The 26548-nt window shown below is 49.3% G+C and overlaps 1 pseudogene; it reads left to right on the forward strand.

Moving 5' to 3' along the window:
- The first annotated feature begins 5241 nt into the window (after positions 1-5241).
- LOC142075136 (5S ribosomal RNA) lies at positions 5242-5361 on the forward strand (annotated as a pseudogene).
- Positions 5362-26548: the final 21187 nt, after the last annotated feature.

The following is a 26548-nucleotide window of genomic DNA, read 5'->3' on the forward strand; positions in this document are numbered from 1 at the left end:
TAGTCTTTTAATATGAGCAAGCTTGTTATGAAGATATTCACATCTATACTTGTCTTCATGATAGCTGGGGCTAGACTGTAAAGATAAAAAAGAAAATTAAGGCATAGAAATATTTCTCCAGAGTTTATTTTTTCATGTCCATTGATTGAAAAAATGGCCTCAAGTTAGACTCTGTTCTTTCTACCTCCCACAGATCAAGCAACTAGACATACCTGTTTTATCTTTTGATACTCTTGTAGGACTTCTTCATGAAGGATCTTCAAGAGAAAAAAAAAAAGTGAAGACAATATGAAGAACATTTCACTAGTAGTAGAAAATGCAACTCTATGTAAAATATTAAAATATACACAGTTTTACTAAATATATATTTTCTTATCCATGAGCCACCACCACTCTTGTGTTGCAGAAAAAAAAGCAGATCTGCAACTAAACCTGTAAAAAAGCAACAAAAGAAGGATGTGTTTGAAGATTCCCTTTGTGCAGTCACTAACACGGCTATAAAATACTTGTGTTCAAACAGCTCAAACCCGTCGAGTCTTTAAATTAAGGGCTAAACAGCAACCTATAGGATTTTGGAAAACTTTAAAAAAAAAAAAATCACAGCTAGCCCATGCAAGGTCAGAGCACAGATATGACTAAACAGCAGCTTAGGTACTTCTCTTCCATCATTGCCATTGTGGAATCACTAATAAAGGAGTTCTGAAGGGTTTTCCTCATTTGTTGAATTGAGCAGTACCAGGTATTTTAAAATATTCGTTTTGCTCACAAATACATTTCTAATCTGTCCAAAAGCCAGCCTGATACTGCCAAAAATCCACAGCGTACACAGAATTAAAGAATTCTGCTATTGAACATTTGGAATTTATTTGTCCAAATAGGAGTCTATCCTTGAAAGACAATACCAGGTTTAATAACCTTCTCTACCAAAAACTTCAACTAGCCACCTAGGAGTTGAACGCATTTGTGGCTGTAGGTCTAGATAAGAGTATAAAATACCCCTTAAAATCAAGGGAAAAAAAGTGTCATCCTTGTAACTCTGGCGTTACTCATAAAATATAATAGCTATGTATTTTCTAACGGAAAAAATAAGTGCACATGTAATTTTACACCAAGGACATGAGTTAAAGCTTGGGCATCTGTTTTAATATTAAGTCAGTTCACTATTTGACTGACTTGGCTTTTCTACATGTAAGGACGTTGTCCTGGTTTCGGCTGGGATAGGGTTAAATTTCTTCCTAGTGCTGTGTTTTGGATTTAGTATGAGAAGAATGTTGATAACACAGTGATGTTTTCAGTTGCTAAGTACCAAGTAGTCAAGGACTTTTCAGCTTCCCATGCTCTGTCAGGTGCACAGGAAGCTGGGAGGGAGCATAGCCAGGACAGCTAGCCCAACTGGCCAACAGGGTATTCCATACCATATGACATCATGCCCAGTATATAAATAAGAGGCGTGGTCTAGGAAGTAGCGATTGCTGCTTGGGCATCGGTCAGTGGGTGGTGAGCAATTGCATTGTGCATCACTCATTTTGTATATTCTACCATTGTTGTTGTTGTTGTTATTATTATTATTATTATTATTATTATTATTTTCCCTTCCTTTTTTGTTCTATTAAACTATCTTTATCTCAGTCCACGAATTTTACTTTTTTTTCCCCAATTCTCTCCCCCATCCCACTGCGGTGGGGGGGGAGCGAGCGGCTGTGTGGTGTTTGGCTGCCTGCCAGGTTAAACCACAACAGTCCTTTTTGGCGCCCAACATGGGGCTCGAAGGGTTGAGATAACGAGAGATCTGACCAAAGCGTGTTAAGGCAAAACTGGTTATAAGCATTCATTATATTGGTTTAAAAGTCGCTGGTCACAGTGTTGATTTATTTGCTCTCAAAGTTGTTGGGCTGGCTCTCAATGTTGGGTTATGTAATACCTTACTTGCAGTATATATTCCCTGTTGTGCTGTTTATCACTGCTCGGAGCTGGGTCAGGGTTATCATTTTGCTGCACTGTGTAACACTGTTTTATGATATGATAAAATCATTGGTCATAAGTCTAATCTGCTATTTGGACTCAGCATTGCCATCATTTCTGTAGTTCGGGAATCACTTCTCGGAAACTATTGATAATTACACTCTTTACCTTTTCTCCTTGGAGAATGAATTTAGGGGGGAGAAAGGGTGGGACACTTTCCACAACTCCTTCATCTTCCCTTCCATATCTCCAGAAACTCCTTTTTCTTCTATCCTCTTCATGAAGCCCCCTACAACAGTTCTTGAGAATTTTGAATATCCTTGGGATGTTCAAACAAGCATGTTCCTATTGCTATGTCTCCTGAATGTGGTTCAGGTCTTGTTTAGGGTTAAACAACTATTGGGGAATACCATCCAGAGATCAACCCTGGTGACAGTCACTGCGGCTACTCCAACCACCTCGACAGGCACTGTGGCTACACAGACCCCAGCGACAGACACTGCGGGTACACCAACCTCCGTGACAGGCACTGTGGCTACACCAACCATGGCGACAGGCACTGCAGCTACTCAAACCCCGGAGACAGGCACTGCAGTTGCTCCAACCCCCCAAATAGGCACTGCAGCTACCCAAACCCCGGCAACAGGCACTGTGGCTACTCAAAACCAGAGACAGGCACCGTGGGTACTCTAAACCCCTCGACAGTCACTGCGGCTGAACCGGAGAACGGGCACAAGTCCTCAGTCTCTGGAGGCGACTCCTGTCAGGCGTGAAGGAAAGGTATCCCTTCAAGGAAGATGTTATATGTCACCCAGGCAGTGGACCACTATGGAGAGGTATCCAGTACCTGAGAGAATTAGGCGTGCTGGAGGTGGTTTATAGTGACCTGAACAACGAGCAGTTACCTAAAGACCCAGATGAAGTCAAGGCACACAACCATGTGGCAGTAGTTTGTACGGAGCGGACCAGCGTCGCATGCAAACTCATTGGCAGCAATGATGCGGAAAGATGGAGGGGAACAAATGGTGGATGAATTGGCTGGCCAACTCCGGCAATATAAAGAAAGTCTTCTTCCTCCCTATGGGCCTGCATCTCGGCTGTGGAAAAACTGCCAGACATGATAGCCGAGACACTGTCCCGGGAGTTCCAGCAACTCAAAGAGGATATGTCCTTCTCCCCACCTGTACGGAGCAGTATCTCAGCCATTAGGAGTAAACGTCCCTCTGCTCAAGAGAGGAGATATAGTGGATACACACCACGGGGCACCCTGTGATTTTTCCTGCGTGACCACGGAGAGGACATCAGGAAGTGGGATGGAAAACCTACCTTGACCCTAGAGGCACGTGTACGTGAGTTGCAAGGAAAAACAATGACACAAGGCAGTTCTTCCAGAAAAAATGCTGCTCCAGTCTCCAGGGAGCAGTTCCCCAGACAGAGTAGAAGGGCTGATGTCACTTCCAAACATAATAAAGGGACTTTTGACTCGCATATACAAGAAGTGAGTAATGAATATTATGACCGGGACTAGAGGGGCCCTGCCTCCAGCCAGGTGAAGGAAAGGGACAACCGGGTTTACTGGACTGTGTGGATTCGATGGCCTGGCACATCAGACCCACAGGAGTATAAGGCTCTTGTAGACACTGGTGCACAGTGTACCCTGATGCCATCAAAATATAAAGGGGCAGAACCCATCTGTATTTCTGGAGTGACAGGGGGATCCCAAGAGTTAACTGTATTGGAGGCCGAAGTGAGCCTAACCGGGAACGAGTGGCAAAAGCACGCCATTGGGACTGGCTCAGAGGCTCCGTGCATCCTTGGCATAGACTACCTCAGGAGAGGGTATTTCAAGGACCCAAAAGGGTACCGGTGCGCATTTGGTATAGCTGCCCTGGAGACGGAGGAAATTGAACAGCTGTCCACCTTGCCTGGTCTCTCGGAGGACCCTTCTGTTGTGGGGTTGCTGAGGGTTGAAGAACAACAGGTACCAATCGCTACCACAACAGTGCACCAGCAGCAATATCGCACCACCTGAGATTCCCTGATTCCCATCCATGAGCTGATTCGTCGACTGGAGAGCCAAGGAGTGATCAGCAAGACTCGCTCACCCTTTAACAGTCCCATATGGCCAGTGCGAAAGTCCAATGGAGAGTGGAGGCTAACAGTAGACTACCGTGGCCTGAATGAAGTCACGCCGCCACTGAGTGCTGCCATGCCGGACATGCTAGAACTCCAATACGAACTGGAGTCAAAGGCAGCCAAGTGGTATGCCACAAATGATATCGCTAATGCGTTCTTCTCAATCCCTTTGGCAGCAGAGTGCAGGCCACAGTTTGCTTTCACTTGGAGGGGCGTCCAGTACACCTGGAACCGACTGCCCCAGGGGTGGAAACACAGCCCTACCATTTGCCATGGACTGATCCACACCACACTGGAACAGGGTGAGGCTCCAGACCACCTGCAATACATTGATGACATCATCGTGTGGGGCAACACAGCAGAAGAAGTTTTTGAGAAAGGGGAGAGAATAGTCCAAATCCTTCTGATGTCCGGTTTTGCCATAAAACAAAGTAAGGTCAAGGGACCTGCACAGGAGATCCAGTTTTTAGGAAAAAAATGGCAAGATGGACGTCGTCAGATCCCAATGGATGTGATCAACAAAATAACAGCCATGACCCCACCAACTAGCAAAAGGGAAACACAAGCTTTCTTAGACGTTGTGGGCTTTTGGAGAATGCATATTCTAGATTACAGCCTGATCGTAAGCCCTCTCTATCAAATGACTCGTAAGAAGAACGATTTTAAATGGGGCCCTGCTGAAGGAGAAGGTGAGTTGAGCCAGTTTGCAGAGGTGAAAGCCATCCAGCTGGCCTTGGACATTGCTGAACGAGTGTCCTAGTTTCGGCAGGGATAGGGTTAAATTTCTTCCTAGTGCTGTGTTTTGGATTCAGTATGAGGAGAATGTTGATAACACAGAGATATTTTCAGTTGTTGCTAAGTGCCCTCCTAGTCCAAGGACAGCTCCCGTGCCTACTGACTGATATAGGTACACAAGATGGGAGGGAACATAATCAGGACAGCCAGCCCAGCTGGCCAATGGGGTATTCCATACCATGTGACGTCATGCTCAGTATATGAACGGTAGGCGTGATCCAGGAAGTGCCGATCGCTACTTGGTTATCGGTCAGCGTGGGTGGTGAGCAATTGCATTGTGCATCACTCATTTTGTATATTCTATCATTATTTATTATCATTATTCTCCCTTTTCTGTTCTATTAAACTGTCTTGTCCAAGTACCACCCTGAGAACGCCCGATCTCGTCTGATCTCTGAAGCTAAGCAGGGTCGGGCCTGGATAGTACTTGGATGGGAGACCGCTTGGGAATACCAGGTGCTGTAGGCTTTACCTACCGTTCATATACTGAGCGTGACGTCACATGGTATGGAATACCCCATTGGCCAGCTGGGCTGGCTGTCCTGATTACGTTCCCTCCCATCTTGTGTACCTAGCTCAGTCAGTAGGCACGGGAGCTGTCCTTGGACTAGGAGGGCACTTAGCAACAACTGAAAACATCAGTGTGTTATCAACATTCTCCTCGTACTAAATCCAAAACACAGCACTAGGAAAAAATTTAACCCTATCCCAGCCGAAACCAGGACAGTATCCACCCCTTATTCCATACCATTTACGTCATGCTTAGGTCTCACATCTTTTTTAATACCTTTCAATTAACCACCACTATCTTTCTTTATATATACACACATATATATATATGCACGCACAGATATCATTCCCTCGGTCTATGGACTATCCCTCTAAAATGTCCACTGAGTTCATTTAGTCCATGACTTTGGGCTCCATTTGTTATAACAGTCTTTCAGGGCCGAAGAGATGGTGTGCGGTGCTGGGCCGTTGCATCCTGAAGCCAGTTCTCATTTCGGTACTGCTGCGCTCGTCCAGTTCTATCATCGTTGCACTTCGCTCGGTTTCATTGGAGTTAGTTCATTCTTCACTAATCTGGGTGATTTTCACTGCTATACCACTGCTATATCATAGAAATAATGACATACAATATCATGTAACAGTTGACATCAAAATTCAGTTCATTGGCTATTTTCACCCAAAATCAAATCCCCTTGAGGTACACACCGGACCTCCCCATCCTTTCGCATCACCCACCAAGTGTACCCAGGTCCTTGAGCAAAAGCAATCCCACAGATGGGTTTTCCCTTGCCAGAGGCAGGAGTAACCCAGACTGTCTTCCCCAGCATATTTCTCATATGCACGACAGGGACTTTATCTCCATCTACAGTACGTAAAAGTCTTGACTGGGCAGGGCCAGCTCGAGTGACAGATCCCCTGGTATTGACTAACCAGGTGGCCTTTGCTAAATGTGTGTCCCAATGTTTGAATGTCCCACCACCCATTGCTCTCAGCGTAGTTTTTAGCAGTCCATTGTATCGTTCGATTTTCCCAGAGGCTGGTGCATGGTAGAGGATGTGATAGACCCATTCAATGCCATGCTCTTTGGCCCAGGTGTCTATGAGGGCGTTTCGGAAGTGAGTCCCGTTGTCTGACTCAATTCTTTCTGGGGTGCCATGTCGCCATAGGACTTGCTTTTCAAGGCCCAGGATGGTGTTCCGGGCAGTGGCATGGGGCACAGGATATGTTTCCAGCCATCCGGTGGTTGCTTCCACCATGGTGAGCACATAGCGCTTACCGTGAGGGGTTTGTGGGAGTGTGATATAATCAATCTGCCAGGCCTCCCCATATTTATATTTCAACGATCGTTCTCCATACCAAAGAGGCTTTACTCGCTTGACTTGTTTGATTGCAGCGCACGTTTCACATTCGTGGATAACCTGTGCAATAGCGTCCATGGTTAAGTCCACCCCTCGATCACGAGCCCATCTATATGTTGCATCTCTTCCTTGATGGCCTGACGCGTCATGGGCCCACCGAGCTATAAATAGTTCACCCTTATGTTGCCAGTCCAAATCCACCTGGGCCACTTCAATCTTAGCAGCCTGGTCCACCTGCTCGTTATTTTGATGTTCCTCAGTAGCCCGACTCTTGGGTACGTGAGCATCTACGTGACGTACTTTTACAGCCAGGTTCTCTACCCGGGCAGCAATATCTTGCCACAACGTGGCAGCCCAGATGGGTTTACCTCTGCGCTGCCAGTTGTTCTGCTTCCACTGCTGCAACCACCCCCACAGGGCATTTGCCACCATCCATGAGTCAGTATAGAGATAAAATACTGGCCATTTTTCTCGTTCAGCAATGTCCAAGGCCAGCTGGATGGCTTTCACCTCTGCAAACTGGCTCGATTCACCTTCTCCTTCATCAGTTTCTGCGACTTGGCGTATAGGACTCCATACAGCAGCTTTCCACCTCCGATGCTTTCCCACAAGATGGTAGGACCCATCAGTGAACAGGGCATATTGCTTCTCGTTTTCTGGTAGTTTATTATACAGTGGGGCTTCTTCAGCACGTATCACCTCCTCCTCTGTGGATATGTCAAAATCTTTGCCTTCTGGCCAGTTCGTGATCACCTCCAAGATTCCTGGGCGACTGGGGTTTCCTATTCGGGCCCGTTGTGTGATCAGTGCGACCCACTTACTCCACGTAGCATCGGTTGCATGATGTGTAGAGGGGACCCTCCCTTTGAACATCCAGCCCAGCACCGGCAGTCGGGGTGCCAGGAGGAGCTGTGCTTCAGTACCAACCACTTCCGAAGCAGCTTGAACCCCTTCATATGCTGCCAATATCTCCTTCTCAGTTGGAGTGTAGCGGGCCTCGGATCCTCTGTATCCCCGACTCCAGAACCCTAAGGGTCGACCTCGAGTCTCCCCTGGTGCTTTCTGCCAGAGGCTCCAGGTAGGACCATTCTCCCCGGCTGCGGTGTAGAGCACATTCTTTACATCTTGTCCTGCTCGGACTGGCCCAAGGGCTACTGCCTGAACTATCTCCTGTTTAATTTGTTCAAAGGCTTGTCGTTGCTCAGGGCCCCATTTGAAGTCGTTCTTCTTCCTGGTCACTTGATAGAGAGGGCTTACAATCTGACTGTAATTTGGAATATGCATTCTCCAAAAACCCACAACGCCTAAGAAAGCTTGCGTTTCCTTTTTGTTAGTTGGTGGAGACATGGCTGTTATTTTGTTGATCACATCCATTGGGATCTGACGACGTCCATCTTGCCATTTTATTCCTAAAAACTGGATCTCCTGTGCAGGTCCCTTGACCTTACTTTGTTTTATGGCAAAACCAGATTTCAGAAGGATTTGAATTATTTTCTTCCCTTTCTCAAAAACGTCTTCTGCTGTGTTGCCCCATACGATGATGTCATCAATGTATTGCAGGTGTTCTGGAGCCTCACCCTGTTCCAGTGTGGTGTGGATCAGTCCATGGCAAATGGTAGGGCTGTGTTTCCACCCCTGGGGCAGTCGGTTCCAGGTGTACTGGACGCCCCTCCAAGTGAAAGCAAACTGTGGCCTGCACTCTGCCGCCAAAGGGATGGAGAAGAACGCATTAGCGATGTCAATTGTGGCGTACCACTTGGCTGCCTTTGACTCCAGTTCGTATTGAAGTTCCAGCATGTCTGGCATGGCAGCACTCAGTGGCGGCATGACTTCGTTCAGGCCACGGTAGTCTACTGTTAGTCTCCACTCTCCATTAGACTTTCGCACTGGCCATATGGGACTGTTGAAGGGTGAGCGAGTCTTGCTGATCACTCCTTGGCTCTCCAGTCGACGAATCAGCTCATGGATGGGGATCAGAGAGTCTCGCTTGGTGCGGTATTGCCGCCGGTGCACTGTTGTGGTAGCGATTGGTACCTGTTGTTCTTCAACCCTCAGCAACCCCACAACAGAAGGGTCCTCCGAGAGACCAGGCAAGGTGGACAGCTGTTTAATTTCCTCTGTCTCCAGGGCAGCTATACCAAAAGCCCACCGATACCCTTTTGGGTCCTTAAAATACCCTCTCCTGAGGTAGTCTATGCCAAGGATGCACGGAGCCTCTGGGCCAGTCACAACGGGGTGCTTCTGCCACTCCTTCCCGGTCAGGCTCACTTCGGCCTCCAATACAGTTAACTCTTGGTATCCCCCTGTCACTCCAGAAATACAAATGGGTTCTGCCCCTTTATAGCCTGATGGCATCAGGGTGCACTGTGCACCAGTGTCTACTAGAGCCTTATACTCCTGTGGGCCTGATGTGCCAGGCCATCGAATCCACACAGTCCAGTAAACCCAGTTGTCCCTTTCCTCCACCTGGCTGGAGGCAGGGCCCCTCTAGTTCTGGTCATAGTATCCATCTCTCACTTCTTGCAAACGTGAGTCAAGAATTTCTTCATTGCAATTACAATCCAAAGTAAGATCAGCCCTTCTACTCTGTCTGGGGAACTGTTCACTGGAAATAGGACCGTCGTGAGACAGGTTTTTCCTGACAACTGGAGCAGCATTTTTCCTGGGAGAACCCCCTTGTGTGATTGTTTTTCCTTGCAACTCACGTACACGTGCCTCTAGGGTCAAGGTAGGTTTTCCATCCCACTGCCTCATGTCCTCTCCGTGGTCACGCAGGTAAAACCACAGGGTGCCCCGTGGTGTGTACTTTCTATATCGTCTCTCTTGAGGAGAAAAACGCTGACTCCTAATGGCTGAGATACTGGTCCGTACAGGTGGAGAATAAGACATATCCTCTTTGAGTTGCTGGACCTCCCGGGACAGTTTCTCCACAGCCGAGACAAGGGAGGAGGAGATAGTTTCTTCAAAATCCCGAAGTATGCTAACCACCTCATCCACCGTTGGTGCTTCTTCCTCTTTCCAGCACAGTACTGCCAACGAACTGGCATACGATGCTGGCGCGCTCCGTACCAACTTCCGCCACATGGGTCGCATGCACTGGACGTCATCTGGATCTTTGGGTGTTCGGGCGTCATCCAGGTCACTATAAACCACCTCCAGCACGCCTAGTTCTCTCAGGTACTGGATACCTCTCTCCATAGTGGTCCATTTGCCTAGGCGATATATAACATCTTCCTTGAAGGGATACCTTTCCTTTACGCCTGACAGCAGTCGCCTCCAGAGGCTGAGGACCTGTGTCCCTTTTCCAATTGCTTTGTCAATACCTGCTTCCCTAGCAAGGGATCCCAGCTGTTTGGCTTTCCTTCCCCTCTAATTCCAGGCTACTGGCCCCATTATCCCAGCATCGGAGCAGCCAGGTAACAATATGCTCGCCTGGACGACGGCCGAAATCTTTCCGCATATCTCGCAACTCATTCAGGGATAAGGATCGGGTGGTTTCCGTCTCGTTTATGAGTTCTTCCTCTTCCTCCTCCCCTCCTCGTGATGGCCCTGGTTTTCCATCATCCTTTTGTACACGACCTGACTTCCGCTTCAAAGATTTCCTCTTCTGTACAGGGGCAACGGATAGCAACGACGGTTGGTCCTCTGGTTCAGCTGTAGTACCCGTCGCGAGGGTTTGGGTAGCTGCAGTGCCTGTCGCGGGGGTTGGAGTATTTGTAGTGACTGTTGCCGGGGTTTGAGTGGCTGCAGTGCTTGTCATTCTGGTTGGAGTAACTGCAGTGACTGTTGGCGGGGTTTGAGTAGCTGCAGTGCCTGTTGCGGGCGTTGGAGTAACTGTAGTGACTGTTGCCGGGGTCTGAGTAGCCATAGTGGTTGTTGTGGGGGTTGAAGTAGCCACGGTGCCTGTCGCAGGGGTTTGAGTAGCCACAGTGGTTGTCGTGCGGTTTGAAGGAGCTACAGTGCCTGTCGTGGGGTTTTGAGTAGTCACTGTATCTGTTGCTGGGGTTGATCTCTGGACAGTATTCCTGAAGAGTTGTTTAACTCTAAACAAGGCCTGAACCACATTCAGGAGACATAGCAATATGATCATGCTTGTTTGAACATCCCAAGGATATTCAAAATTCTCAGGGAATATTGTGGACATCTTCATGAAGAGGATAGAAGAAAAAGGAGTTTCTGAAGATATGGAGGGGAAGGTGAACAAGTGGGATAAAGTGTCCCATCTTGTCTCCCCCCTAAATTCATCCTCTGAGGGGAAGACGTAAGAAGTGTAATTATTAATAGTTTCCAAAAGATAGCTCCCGAAGAACAGGAATGATGGCAGTGCTGAGTACAGGCTCGTGACCAATAATTTTATCATAACATAAAGCCAGGTCACACAGTATAGCAAAGCAATGACCTTAATCCATTTCCCAGAGATGACCAACCCCACATACAAACTGATAATCAGCAGTATAGACAGCCAGTAAGGTGCTATATACCACAACTGCAGGAACAGATCCAAAAACTGAGAGCAAATAAATTAACATTGTGAACATCGAGTACTAAACTGATATAATGAATGCTTATAACAAATTTGTTTTAACCCGTTCGGGTCAGATGTGTCGTTATCTCAACCCTGCGAGCCCCACGTTGGGCGCCAAAAAAGGACTGTTGTGGTTTAACCTGGCAGGCAGCCAAATACCACGCAGCGGCTCACTCACTCCCCCCGCCCCCCAGTGGGACGGGGAGAGAATCGGAAGGGTAAGAGTGAGAAAAACTCGTGGGTTGAGATAAAGACAGTTTAATAGAACAGGGAAAAAAAGGGAAAATAATAATGATAATGATAATGATAAAATATACAAAATGAGTGATGCACAATGCAATTGCTCACCACCCGCGCTGACCGATAACCAAGTAGCGATCGGTACTTCCTGGATCACACCTACCCTTCATATAGTGAGCATGACGTCACATGGTATGGAATACCCCATTGGCCAGCTGGGATGGCTGTCCTGATTACGTTCCCTCCCATCTTGTGTACCTAGCTCAGTCAGTAGGCACGGGAGCTGTCCTTGGACTAGGAGGGCACTTAGCAACAACTGAAAACATCAGTGTGTTATCAACATTCTCCTCATACTAAATCCAAAACACAGCACTAGGAAGAAATTTAACCCTATCCCAGCCGAAACCAGGACATGTCTTTATCTCATCCCACGAGTTTTTCTCACTCTTACCCTTCCGATTCTCTCCCCGTCCCACTGGGGGGGCGGGGGGAGTGAGTGAGCGGCTGCGTGGTATTTGGCTGCCTGCCAGGTTAAACCACGACAGTCCTTTTTGGCGCCCAACGTGGGGCTCGAAGGGTTGAGATAACGATAGATCTGACCAAAGTGTGTTAAGGCAAAATTGTTATAAGCATCCATTATATTTATTGGTCACAATGTTGATGTATTGGCTGTCAAAGTTGTGGGGCTGGCTCTCAATGTTGGGTCATGTAATACCTTGCTTGCAGTATATGTTCCCGTTTGTGCTGTTTATCATTATTCGGAACTGGGCCAAGATTATCATTTTGTTGCTGTTTTATGAGGTGATAAAATTGTTGGTCGTAAGTCTAATCTGGTATCTGTATTCGGCACTGCCGTCATTTCTGTACCTCGGGAACCACCTCTTAGAAATTATTGGTAATTGCACTTGCTTCTCCTCGGAGAATGAATTTAAGGGGGAGACGGGATGGGACACTCTCTCCCGCTTGTTCCTCTTCCCTTCCATATCGTCAGAAACTCCTTTTTCTTGTATCCTCTTCACCAAGATGTCCACAATATTCCCTGAGAATTTTGAATATCCTTGGGATGTTCAAACAAGCATGTTCATATTGCTATGTCTCCTGAATGTGGTTCAGGCCTTGTTTAGGGTTAAACAACTATTCAGGAATACTGTCCAGAGATCAACCCTCAGGAACAAGAAAAGAGGGAGGGCAAGCAGCGGTGCCTCATCGGGGCGGGCGGAGCGGCGAGTCTCGGGGGCGGCTACAGACACGGTGGCTACTCAAAACCCCACGACAGGCACTGCGGCTACTCCAACCCCCATGACAACCCCTGTGGCTACTCAAACCCCGGCAACAGTCACCGTAGCTTCTCCAACCCCTGCGACAAGCACTGCAGCCACTCAAGCTAAGGCAACAGGCACTACAATTACTCCAACCCCCATGACAAGCACTGCAGCTACCCAAACCCCAGCAACAGGCACTACAGCTGAACCAGAGGACCAACCCTTGCTGGTATCCGTTGCCCCTGTACAGAAGAGGAAATCTTGGAAGCGGAGATCAGGTTGTTTAGAAAGGGATGATGAAAGAGCAGGGACATCACGAGGAGAGGAGGAGGAAGAGGAAGAACTCATAAACGAGACGGAAACCACCCGATCCCTATCCCTGAGTGAGTTGCGAGATATGCGGAAAGATTTCAGCCGTCATCCAGGCAAGCACATTGTCACCTGGCTGCTCCGATGCTGGGATAATGGGGCCAGTAGCCTGGAATTAGAGGGTAGGGAAGCCAAACAGCTGGGATCCCTTTCCAGGGAAGGGGGCATTGACAAAGCAATTGGAAAAGGGACACAGGTCCTCAGCCTCTGGAGGCGACTGCTGTCAGGCGTGAAGGAAAGGTATCCCTTCAAGGAAGATGTTATATATCACCCAAGCAAATGGACCACTATGGAGAGAGGTATCCAGTACCTGAGAGAACTAGGCGTGCTGGAGGTGGTTTATAGTGACCTGGATGACGCCCGAACACCCAAAGATCCAGATGACGTCCAGTGCACCCGACCCATGTGGCGGAAGTTGGTACGGAGCGCGCCAGCATCGTATGCCAGTTCGTTGGCAGTACTGTGCTGGAAAGAGGAAGAAGCACCAACGGTGGATGAGGTGGTTAACAGACTTCGGGATTTCGAAGAAACTATCTCCTCCTCCCTTGTCTCGGCTGTAGAGAAACTATCCCGAGAGGTCCAGCAACTCAAAGACGATAGGTCCTATTCTCCACCTGTACGGACCAGTATCTCAGCCATTAGGAGTCAGCGTTTTTCTCCTCAAGAGAGACGATATAGAAAGTACACACCACGGGGCACCCTGTGGTTTTACCTGCGTGACCACGGAGAGGACATGAGGCAGTGGGATGGAAAACCTACCTTGACCCTAGAGGCACGTGTACGTGAGTTGCAAGGAAAAACAATCACACAAGGGGGTTCTCCCAGGAAAAATGCTGCTCCAGTTGTCAGGAAAAACCTGTCTCACGACGGTCCTATTTCCAGTGAACAGTTCCCCAGACAGAGTAGAAGGGCTGATCTTACTTTGGACTGTAATGAAGGAATTCTTGACTCACGTTTGCAAGAAGTGAGAAGCGGATACTATGACCAGAACTAGAGGGGCCCTGCCTCCGGCCAGGTGGAGGAAAGGGACAACCGGGTTTACTGGACTGTGTGGATTCGATGGCCTGGCACATCAGAGCCACAGGAGTATAAGGCTCTCGTAGACACTGGTGCACAGTGCACCCTAATGCCATCAAGCTATAAAGGGGCAGAACCCATTTGTATTTCTGGAGTGACAGGGGGATCCCAAGAGTTAACTGTATTGGAGGCCGAAGTGAGCCTAACAGGGAAGGAGTGGCAGAAGCACCCCCTTGTGACTGGCCCAGAGGCTCCGTGCATCCTTGGCATAGACTACCTCAGGAGAGGGTATTTTAAGGACCCAAAAGGGTATCGGTGGGCTTTTGGTATAGCTGCCCTGGAGACGGAGGAAATTAAACAGCTGTCCACCTTGCCCGGTCTCTCAGAGGACCCTTCTGTTGTGGGGTTGTTGAGGGTTGAAGAACAACAAGTACCAATCGCTACCACAATAGTGCATCGGCGACAATACCGCACCAACCGAGATTCCCTGATCCCCATCCATGAGCTGATTCGTCAATTGGAGTGCCAAGGAGTGATCAGCAAGACTCGCTCACCCTTCAACAGTCCCATATGGCCAGTGCGAAAGTCCAATGGAGAGTGGAGACTAACAGTAGACTACCGTGGCCTGAACGAAGTCACGCCGCCACTGAGTGCTGCCGTGCCGGACATGCTAGAACTTCAATACGAACTGGAGTCAAAGGCAGCCAAGTGGTACGCCACAATTGACATTGCTAATGCGTTCTTCTCCATCCCTTTGGCGGCAGAGTGCAGGCCACAGTTTGCTTTCACTTGGAGGGGCGTCCAGTACACCTGGAACCGACTGCCCCAGGGGTGGAAACACAGCCCTACCATTTGCCATGGACTAATTCACACCGCACTGGAACAGGGTGAGGCTCCAGAACACCTGCAATACATAGATGACATCATCGTGTGGGGCAACACAGCAGAAGAATTTTTTGAGAAAGGGGAGAGAATAATTCAAATCCTTCTTAAAGCCGGTTTTGGCATAAAACAAAGTAAGGTCAAGGGACCTGCACAGGAGATACAGTTTTTAGGAATAAAATGGCAAAATGGACGTCGTCAGATCCCAACAGATGTGATCAACAAAATAACAGCCATGTCCCCACCAACTAGCAAAAGGGAAACACAAGCTTTCTTAGGCGTTGTGGGCTTTTGGAGAATGCATATTCCAGATTACAGCCTGATTGTAAGCCCCCTCTATCAAGTGACCAGGAAGAAGAACGACTTCAGATGGGGCCCTGAGCAACAACAAGCCTTTGAACAAATTAAACAGGAGATAGTTCAGGCAGTAGCCCTTGGGCCAGTCCGGGCAGGACAAGATGTGAAGAATGTGCTCTACACCGCAGCCGGGGAGAATGGTCCGACCTGGAGCCTCTGGCAGAAAGCACCAGGGGAGACTTGAGGTCGACCCCTGGGGTTCTGGAGTCGGGGATACAGAGGATCGGAGGCCCGCTACACTCCAACTGAGAAGGAGATATTGGCAGCATATGAAGGGGTTCGAGCTGCTTCGGAAGTGGTTGGTACTGAAGCACAGCTCCTCCTGGCACCCCGACTGCCGGTGCTGGGCTGGATGTTCAAAGGGAGGGTCCCCTCTACACATCATGCAACCGATGCTACGTGGAGTAAGTGGGTCGCGCTGATCACACAACGGGCCCAAATAGGAAACCCCAGTCGCCCAGGAATCTTGGAGGTGATCACGAACTGGCCAGAAGGCAAAGATTTTGGCATATCCCCAGAGGAGGAGGTGACACGTGCTGAAGAAGCCCCACTGTATAATAAACTACCAGAAAACGAGAAGCAATATGCCCTGTTCACTGATGGGTCCTGTCGCCTTGTGGGAAAGCATCGGAGGTGGAAAGCTGCGGTATGGAGTCCTATATGCCAAGTTGCAGAAACTGCTGAAGGAGAAGGTGTATCGAGCCAGTTTGCAGAGGTAAAAGCCATCCATCTGGCCTTGGACATTGCTGAACGAGAAAAATGGCCAGTACTTTATCTCTATACTGACTCATCGATGGTGGCAAATGCCCTGTGGGGGTGGTTGCAGCAATGGAAGCAGAAGAACTGGCAGCGCAGAGGTAAACCCATCTGGGCTGCCGCATTGTGGCAAGATATTGCTGCCCGGGTAGAGAACCTGGTTGTAAAAGTATGTCACGTAGATGCTCACGTACCCAAGAGTCGGGCCACTGAAGAACATCAAAACAACCAGCAGGTGGACCAGGCTGCTAAGATTGAAGTGGCCCAGGTGGATTTGGACTGGCAACATAAGGGTGAATTATTTATAGCTCGGTGGGCCCATGATGCCTCAGGCCATCAAGGAAGAGATGCAACATATAGATGGGTTCGTGATCGAGGGGTGGACTTAACCATGGACGCTATTGCACAGGTTATCCATGAATGTGAAACGTGCGCTGCAATCAAACAAGCCAAGCGAATAAAGCCTCTTTGGTATGGAGGACGATGGTTGAAATACAAATATGGGGAGGCCTGGCAGATTCGAAGCCACCGAGGCGAAGGGCTCCAGAGCGGAGGATCGCGCCGGGGGACCCTTCCTGAAGCGGCGAAACCGCGGCAAAAACCGCGAAGGCAACAGCGCAGGGGAGCGAGAGAGTGCCCCAGCCCCCCTCCCCCGAGCCGGAGGAGCGAGCTCCTGACGAGCGGCAGCTCTGACTCCGCGTGGGCGGGGCCAGCAGGGACAGCGGCTAAACCCCCTCAGGTACAAGAGCCGCCCCCAGGGAGCGCGAGCGACCCGGAGCGCGGTGAACAGGGCGGGCAAACAGGGCGTGGCGCGTCAGAAGGGCGTGGCGTGGCAGTTCGCGCCGGCAGGGCGTGCGAGCAGGGCGCAGCCCCCCTCCAGGCTCCAGAGGCTAGCTCAGCTCGTGGTCGTCGCCCTCCCAGAAGAGGATCTGGCCATGGTATCCACTCGGCCGAAAGCCATGGCCAGGAGAAACGTGGCGACCCAGACGGAGCCCCTACGCAAACACACATCTGTCCAGGCCTCCGGCTGCAGGGAGTGCCTGAGGCTGTCCCTTGTACAGGAGGGCAGCAGAGACGATGCCTGTGTGCGTTGCGACCAGGTGGATGATCTGCTCACCCTGGTGGCAGAGCTGAAGGAGGAGGTGGAGAGGCTAAGGAGCATCAGGGAGTGCGAGAGAGAGATAGATTGGTGGAGCCGCACCCTGCCATCCCTGAGGCAAGGGCAGCACACGGAGGCTCCGCAAGAAGCGGAAGAACCCCTGCCCTCTTGCCACCAGGCAGAAGGAGGAGACCCAGGCGACGGAGGGGAATGGACACAGGTCCCTGCTCGGGGTGCCAGGAGAACCCCCGCCTGGCCTTCCTCGCCTCAACCTTCCCAGCTGCCCCTACACAACAGATATGGGGCTCTGGAACTTGAGGGCCAGACGAACGAGGACGAAGATGAAGGCCCATCCAGGGGGTTGCCCAAGGCGAGGCAGCCAGCCCCACAAATTACGACTGCCTCCGCTAAGAAAAAAAGGAGGGTAATTGTCATTGGTGATTCCCTTCTGAGGGGGACTGAGGGCCCAATTTGTCGGCCGGACCCATCCCACAGGGAAGTCTGCTGCCTCCCTGGGGCCCGGGTGAAGGACATTACTAGGAAACTCCCTAGTCTCGTGCAGGCCTCCGATTACTACCCACTACTGGTTATACAGGCTGGCAGTGAGGAGGTTGCAGGGAGAAGTCCCGAAGGGATCAAAAGGGACTTCAGGGCGCTGGGGCGACTGGTGGGAGGATCGGGAGCACAGGTAGTGTTTTCCTCGATCCCTTTAGTGGCAGGGCGGAACACCGAAAGGAACAGGAAAACTCATCGGATCAACACGTGGCTCAGGGGCTGGTGCCATCGACAGAATTTTGGCTTCTTTGACCACGGGGAGGTTTACATGGCACCGGGCCTGCTGGCGACGGACGGAGTTCAGCTGTCTCACAGGGGGAAAAGGATTCTCGCGTGTGAGTTGGCCAGGCTCATCGAGAGGGCTTTAAACTAGATTCGAAGGGGGACGGGGATAAAACCAGGCTCTCTAGAGAAGAGCCTAGGGACCGCACGCCATTGTCGGGGGAGAAATCGGCAGCCCAGCTCAAGTGCATCTATACCAATGCACACAGCATGGGCGGCAAACAGGAGGAGCTGGAAGCCATTGTGCAGCGGAGTAGCTATGACTTAGTCGCCATCACGGAAACATGGTGGGATGAGTCGCACGATTGGAGTGCTGCAATGGACGGCTATAAGCTCTTCAGAAGGGACAGGCGAGGAAGGAGAGGTGGTGGAGTAGCCCTGTATATTAGGGAATGCTTCGACTGTCTAGAGCTCGATGGTAGTGATGACGAGGTCGAGTGCTTGTGGGTAAGGATGAGGGGGAAGGCCAACAAGGCAGATATCCTGCTGGGGGTCTGTTATAGACCACCTAGCCAGGACGAGGAGGCAGATGAAATATTCTACCAGAGGCTGGCAGGAGTCTCCCAGTCGTTAGCCCTTGTTCTCGTGGGGGACTTCAACTTTCCGGATGTCTGCTGGAAATACCACACGGCAGAGAGGGAACAGTCGAGGAGGTTCCTGGAGTGTGTGGAGGATAACTTCCTGACGCAGCTGGTAAGCGAGCCCACCAGGGGAGATGCCTCGCTTGACCTGCTGTTCACGAACAGAGAAGGGCTGGTGGGAGATGTGGTGGTCGGAGGCCGGCTTGGGCTTAGCGACCATGAAATGATAGAATTTTCGATACTTGGTGAAGTAAAGAGGGGGGCCAGCAAAACCGCTACCATGGACTTCCGGCGGGTGGACTTTGGCCTGCTCAGGACACTGGTCGAGAGGGTCCCTTGGGAGACAGTCCTGAAGGGCAAAGGGGTCCAGGAAGGCTGGACGTTCTTCAAGAAGGAAGTCTTAAAGGCGCAGGAGCGGGCTGTCCCCACGTGCCGCAAGAACGGGCGGGGAAGGCGACCGGCCTGGCTGAACGGGGAGCTCTGGCTGGGACTCAGGGAAAAAAGGAGAGTTTACCACTTGTGGAGGAAGGGTCAGGCAACTCAGGAAGAGTACAGGGATCGCGTTAGGTCATGCAGAGAGGAAATTAGAAAGGCAAAAGCCCGGCTAGAACTCAACCTGGCCACTGTCGTGAGAGACAACAAAAAATGCTTTTACAAGTATATTAATGACAAAAGGAGAGCCAAGGAGAATCTCCATCCTCTACTGGATGCGGGGGGGAACGTTGCCACCAAGGACGAGGAAAAGGCTGAGGTACTCAACGCCTTCTTTGCCTCAGTCTTTAGTAGTCAGAGTGGTTATCCTCAGGGTACTCAGCCCCCTGAGTTGGAAGACATGGACGACGAGCAGGATAAACCCCCCATAATTCAAGAGGATGAAGTTAATGACCTGCTATGCCACCTGGACGTTCACAAGTCTATGGGGCCGGATGGGATCCACCCGAGGGTACTGAGGGAGCTGGCGGAGGAGCTTGCTGAGCCGCTCTCCATCATTTACCAGCAGTCCTGGTTAACAGGGGAGGTCCCGGACGACTGGAGGCTCGCCAATGTGACTCCCATCTACAAGAAGGGCCGGAGAGAGGATCCGGGGAACTACAGACCGGTCAGCCTGACCTCGGTGCCGGGGAAGATCATGGAGCGGTTGGTTTTGAGGGTGCTCACGAGCCATGTCCGGGATAACCAGGGGATCAGGCCCAGCCAGCATGGGTTCATGGAAGGCAGGTCCTGCTTGACCAACCTGATCTCCTTCTATGACCAGGTGACCCGCCTAGTGGATGAGGGAAAGGCAGTGGATGTGGTCTACTTGGACTTCAGTAAGGCCTTTCACACTGTCTCCCACAGCATTCTCCTAGAGAAGCTGGCGGCTCACGGCCTAGACAGGTACACTCTTCGCTGGGTAAAAAACTGGCTGGACGGCCGAGCCCAGAGAGTTGTGGTCAACGGAGTTAAATCCAGTTGGCGGCCGGTCACGAGCGGTGTTCCCCAGGGCTCAGTACTGGGGCCGGTCTTGTTCAATATCTTCATCAATGATCTGGACGAGGGGATCGAGTGCTCCCTCAGTAAGTTTGCAGACGACACCAAGTTGGGCGGGAGTGTTGATCTGCTCGAGGGTAGGAAGGCTCTGCAGAGGGACCTGGACAGGCTGGATCGATGGGCCGAGGCCAACTGTAGGAGGTTCAACAAGGCCAAGTGCCGGGTCCTGCACTTCGGCCACAACAACCCCAGGCAACGCTACAGGCTTGGGGAAGAGTGGCTGGAAAGCTGCCCAGAGGAAAAGGACCTGGGGGTGCTGATTGACAGCCGGCTGAACATGAGCCGGCAGTGTGCTCAGGTGGCCAAGAAGGCCAACGGCATCCTGGCCTGTATCAGAAATAGTGTGGCCAGCAGGAGTAGGGAGGTGATCGTGCCCCTGTACTCGGCACTGGTGAGGCCGCACCTCGAATACTGTGTTCCATTTTGGGCCCCTCACTACAAGAAGGACATGGAGGTGCTGGAGCGTGTCCAGAGGAGGGCAACGAAGCTGGTGAAGGGCCTGGAGCACAAGCCTTATGAGGAGCGGCTGAGGGAACTGGGGTTGTTTAGCCTGGAGAAGAGGAGGCTGAGGGGCGACCTCATCGCGCTCTACAACTACCTGAAAGGAGGTTGTAGCGAGGTGGGTGTTGGTCTCTTCTGCCAAGTAACTAGCGATAGGACAAGAGGAAATGGCCTCAAGTTGCGCCAAGGGAGGTTTAGATTGAACATTAGGAAAAATTTCTTTACTGAAAGAGTGGTCAGGCCTTGGACCAGGCTGCCCAGGGAAGTGGTGGAGTCACCATCCCTGGAGGTATTTAAAAGACGTGTAGATGAGGCCCTTAGGGACATGGTGTAGTGGGCATGGTGGTGTTGGGTTGACGGTTGGACACGATGATCTTAGAGGTCTTTTCCAACCTGTATGATTCTATGATTCTATGATTCTATGATTGATTATATCACACTCCCACAAACCCGGCACGGCAAGCGCTATGTGCTCACCATGGTGGAAGCAACCACCGGATGGTTAGAAACATACCCTGTGCCTCATGCCACTGCCCGGAACACCATCCTGGGCCTTGAAAAGCAAGTCCTATGGCGACATGGCACCCCAGAAAGAATTGAGTCAGACAACGGGACTCACTTCCGAAACACCCTCATAGACACCTGGGCCAAAGAGCACAGCATTGAGTGGGTCTATCACATCCCCTACCACGCACCAGCCTCCGGGAAAATCGAACGATACAACGGGCTGCTAAAGACAACACTGAGGGCAATGGGTGGTGGGACATTCAAGCATTGGGATACACATTTAGCAAAAGCCACCTGGTTAGTCAACACCAGGGGGTCTGTTAATCGAGCTGGCCCTGCCCAATCAAGACTTTTACGTACTGTAGATGGAGATAAAGTCCCTGTCGTGCACATAAGAAATATGCTGGGGAAGACAGTCTGGGTTACTCCTGCCTCTGGCAAGGGAAAACCCATCCATGGGATTGCTTTTGCTCAAGGACCTGGGTGCACTTGGTGGGTGATGCGAAAGGATGGGCAAGTCCGGTGTGTACCTCAAGGGGATTTGATTTTGGGTGAAAATAGCCAATGAACTGAATTTTATGATGTCAATTGTTATATGATATTGTATATCATTATTTCTATGGTTGCTATCAATGGTATAGCAGTGAAAATCACCCAGATTAATGAAGAATGAACTAACTCTGATGAAACCGAGCAAAGTGCAACGATGATAGAACTGGACAAGCGCAGCAGTACCGAAATGAGAACTGGCTTCAGGATGCAACAGTCCAACACCACACACCATCTTTCTGGCCCTGAAAGACTGTTATGACAGATGGAGCCCAAAGTTGTGGACTAAAAGAACTCAATGGACATTTATATATATTTATGTATATATATGTATGTATATGTATTATATGTATATATGTATGTATATGTATTATATATGTATATATATAAAAAAGATAGTGGTGATTAATTGAAAGGTATCGAAAAATGTGAGACCTAAGCATAACGTAAATGGTATGGAATGAGGGGTGGATACTGTCCTGGTTTCGGCAGGGATAGGGTTAAATTTCTTCCTGGTGCTGTTTTTTGGATTTAGTATGAGGAGAATGTTGATAACACACTGATGTTTTCAGTTGTTGCTAAGTGCCCTCCTAGTCCAAGGACAGCTCCCGTGCCTACTGACTGAGCTAGGTACACAAGATGGGAGGGAACATAATCAGGACAGCCAGCCCAGCTGGCCAATGGGGTATTCCATACCATGTGACGTCATGCTCAGTATATGAACGGTAGGCGTGATCCAGGAAGGGCCGATCGCTACTTGGTTATCGGTCAGCGCGGGTGGTGAGCAATTGCATTGTGCATCACTCATTTTGTATATTCTATCATTATTTATTATCATTATTCTCCCTTTTCTGTTCTATTAAACTGTCTTTATCTCAACCCACGAGTTTTTCTCACTCTTACCCTTCCGATTCTCTCCCCGTCCCACTGGGGGGCGGGGGGAGTGAGTGTGCGGCTGCGTGGTATTTGGCTGCCTGCCAGGTTAACCCACGACAACGAGAGAAGTGGCCAGTGCTCTGTCTGTGTACTGACTCATGCATGGTGGCAAATGCCCTGTGGGAGTGGTTGCAGCAGTGGAAGCAGAACAACTGGCAGCGCAGAGGCAAACCCATCTGGGCTGCCGCCGCATTGTGGCAAGATATTGCTGCCCGGGTAGAGAACCTGGTTGTAAAAGTACGTCACGTAGATGCTCGCGTACTGTGGTGTATGATTGCACGGACTCTCACATAAGCATGTGCAGAATCATTTATTGTTACAATACAGGAGAATATATCCTTTACCATAACGGGGAGGTCCTGCTGTCTCCCCCAATCATCACCCGATTCGTATCCCTTATTAACTAAGAAAAACAGTCTCTCTTCCTTTTGGCAATGATCCACATGACTGCTCTCAGATCCGCTTATTCTCACGGTTAACCAGTTACGTGATTCTCTTGATGTTTTCAGTTTCCTTACAGAGGAGACTACTAAGCCAGGTGTTCAGGTCTTATCTCAGGCGTATGTGCGCGTCTGCTAGTTCTCAGCGCACAGGCTGAATTCCTGTCTTATCTTGGCCGAAACTCCCAACTCCACAATTCTTCTCCACATCTCCCCCTTTTTTGTTTATCACCACCCCATTGGTAAGTAGCGTCACCATGACGCGAGCTTCTATTTTGCGCACGTTGCGGATCGCAGACCGAAGGACCTGCAGGAACACTAGGAACAAAATAAACATTCCTGCCCCTATGCCAATAAACACCCACACGCGTAGATTGAGGCCATTAAACCAATTTTTTGGATTTATCCAAGACAAGTCTTGCTGTAACCTGTCAAACACACTTTGGCTAGTCAATTCCTGTAATCTGTGAATCTGATCCTGCAGCTGATCGTGTAAGGATTGAATATTTCGCTGCAATGACAAATCGAATGCTCCCATCAAATGTCGCTTAATAAAAGTCCAATCATGTTGTAATGAATTCCATGGTAAGGGGGTTACACATAAAGATTTGTGTACATGTTCCCAATCACACGGCAGACGAATTCTCGTTTTTAACGCTTCCTGCCGATCCCCCAACCACATCACAGTAGCCTCTAGGGCTTGTAGCCGAGAGAATACCTCCTCATCAACTTTCTCTTGAATTTGGAATTCTTTAGTAACATTGGTTAATGCCTCACTTACCTCATGTGCAGTGTCGTGGTTTAACCTGGCAGGCAGCCAAATACCACGCAGCCGCTCACTCACTCACCCCACCCCCAGCGGGACGGGGAGAGAATCGGAAGGGTAAGAGTGAGAAAAACTCGTGGGTTGAGATAAAGACAGTTTAATAGAACAGGGAAAAAAAAGGGAAAATAATAATGATAATGATAATGATAAAATATACAAAATGAGTGATGCACAATGCAATTGCTCACCACCCACGCTGACCGATAACCAAGTAGCGATCGGTACTTCCTGGATCACGCCTACCGTTCATATACTGAGCATGACGTCACATGGTATGGAATACCCCATTGGCCAGCTGGGCTGGCTGTCCTGATTATGTTCCCTCCCATCTTGTGTACCTAGCTCAGTCAGTAGGCACGGGAGCTGTCCTTGGACTAGGAGGGCACTTAGCAACAACTGAAAACATCAGTGTGTTATCAACATTCTCCTCGTACTAAATCCAAAACACAGCACTAGGAAGAAATTTAACCCTATCCCAGCCGAAACCAGGACATGCGGTCTTTACAGATTGTGTCAAGGAAGCGATAGCTGCAGTGGCACTTGCTAAAATAATAACAGCAGAAATAATTGCAAAAATTAACCAACCTAAGAATCGTTTTGCTCTTTTCTTAGACTTATCTATATCTTCTACTAGAATTCTAACAAATCTACCCAAACCATCCTCCCCTTCCCACTGTCTGGTTAAATTAACTGGTATCCATAGTTCTGCCCGACGTCGAAGGGGAAAAATATAAGCAGTTTCATATACAACTTCTAAAAGAAGGAGAATAAAGCTGAATACAAAAGGAGTGATTACATCGAGTAATGTTTACACGCGAAGTCATAGCAAAAAGATAAGGATGAGTAGTACATACCGTCACATTAATTTCATGTATTATACTCAGATTAGCTTGTGTTTTGTTGACAATCCATACTTGAGATAGTTGCCTCGTAAAAAAGGGTAAAGCTAAACGCCACACATTCGGTCGTGGAGGAGAAAATGAACCATTATACTCCATCTGCAGGATGGGTCCTGCGGACCCACCATTGTGCCAGACTATTGAATGATTGGCTTTCTGAAAAGGCAAAACAGATTGATTCAAAGATGGATCCCAAAATGACCCATAAGGGCCCCAATCTATAATACGACCAACGGTTAAATTTTGCTCTCGAGGCCGTTCTCCCAAGCATGGCTTCCAGCCAAATTGTGTGATCGATGAGAGTTTGTGCAGAATGCATTGCGGAAAATCAGGAACAAAGTCACCAATTAACATATCATTATCAATAGTATTTTTCGATGCCAACCCAGGAATGGTGACCATAGTAAGGTTCGCCCGTTTTCCATGTGACACTGCTACTAAGTGTTGCTGTGTTTCAACGATCACACAATACTCTGACATTATCTACGGTAAGACATAATGGAGGAAAATCAGAAACAAACATTGTGTCATTAGCATAATGTGTATCATTTTTTCCCATCTAGAGATGGGGGAACCCAAATGCCACCTGACCATAAAGTATCACTATTGCTAATCGGTAACGACGCGTCCCACCATGTCAAAGGTCGGAAAAAAGGAGGGTCTACCACATGTGCCCAATAAATGTGAGCTTTCGCAGGTTGAAACATCATGGTAGTGCCAATTCCCCATAGCATTATTGTGGGACAAGATTGAACAGAAAACAGCACTGTAGACCATATTACTAATGTTGACCTGATTGCATTACCGAACCGTCGTAGGAGCAGCATCCTCTCGTTGTTTTTCCTCGGGTCCTTTTTCTGGGCCATCTGCCAACACTTGCGCTGGCTTGACATTCTTCGCAGGGACCCAATATGGGCCTGTAGGAAGAGAAACACAAGCGTATCCCCGTCCCCAGGTAAGCAAGGGAACCGGACCTTTCCGTAGACCAGATTCTAAGTGTTTATAAAATACCTTCGGATACACTTCAGTAACCTCTCCTGTTCAAAAATGGCGGTCAGCAGCCGAATGATATTGCTGCTTTGACCCTGACAAATTTAAAAAATTTAATACATAAGTGGCTTTATCTAACATCTCCTGAGGCGTAGTTCCCAGCGGATTCCCCCTTTTTTGTTTTTCAAGAATCGGCTTTAAGGAAGAGTGAGCACGTTCCACAATTGCTTGACCTGTGGGGGAATGCGGAATACCTGTAACATGGTACACACCCCATGCCTGTAGGAATAATAACAACCGTTTAGAGACATAGGCAGGTCCATTATCTGTTTTTAGTTTACGGGGGACCCCCAATACCGCAAAGCATCGAAGAAGATGCTTGATAACATCACGAGCACGTTCACCCGTATGAGCCGTTGTGACCAAAAACCCAGAAAAGGTATCAACAGACACATGAACAAAGTGCAAATGACCAAAGGAGGAAACATGAGTGACATCCATCTGCCATAGTTCACTGGAAGTCAGTCCCCTGGGATTCACAGCAGCTACTAGTCATTGGTGTGAGCCGCTGACAATCCAGGCAAGCACGAACGATGTCCTGGGCCTGTTCAGCTGTAAGAGAGAACTGCTTCCGTAAGGAGCGAGCATTCTGATGAAAAAATTCATGGGATAATTTTGCTTGTT

The sequence above is a fragment of the Calonectris borealis genome, chromosome W, assembly GCF_964195595.1.
Source record: "Calonectris borealis chromosome W, bCalBor7.hap1.2, whole genome shotgun sequence".
In the NCBI taxonomy this organism is placed as follows: Eukaryota; Metazoa; Chordata; class Aves; order Procellariiformes; family Procellariidae; genus Calonectris; species Calonectris borealis.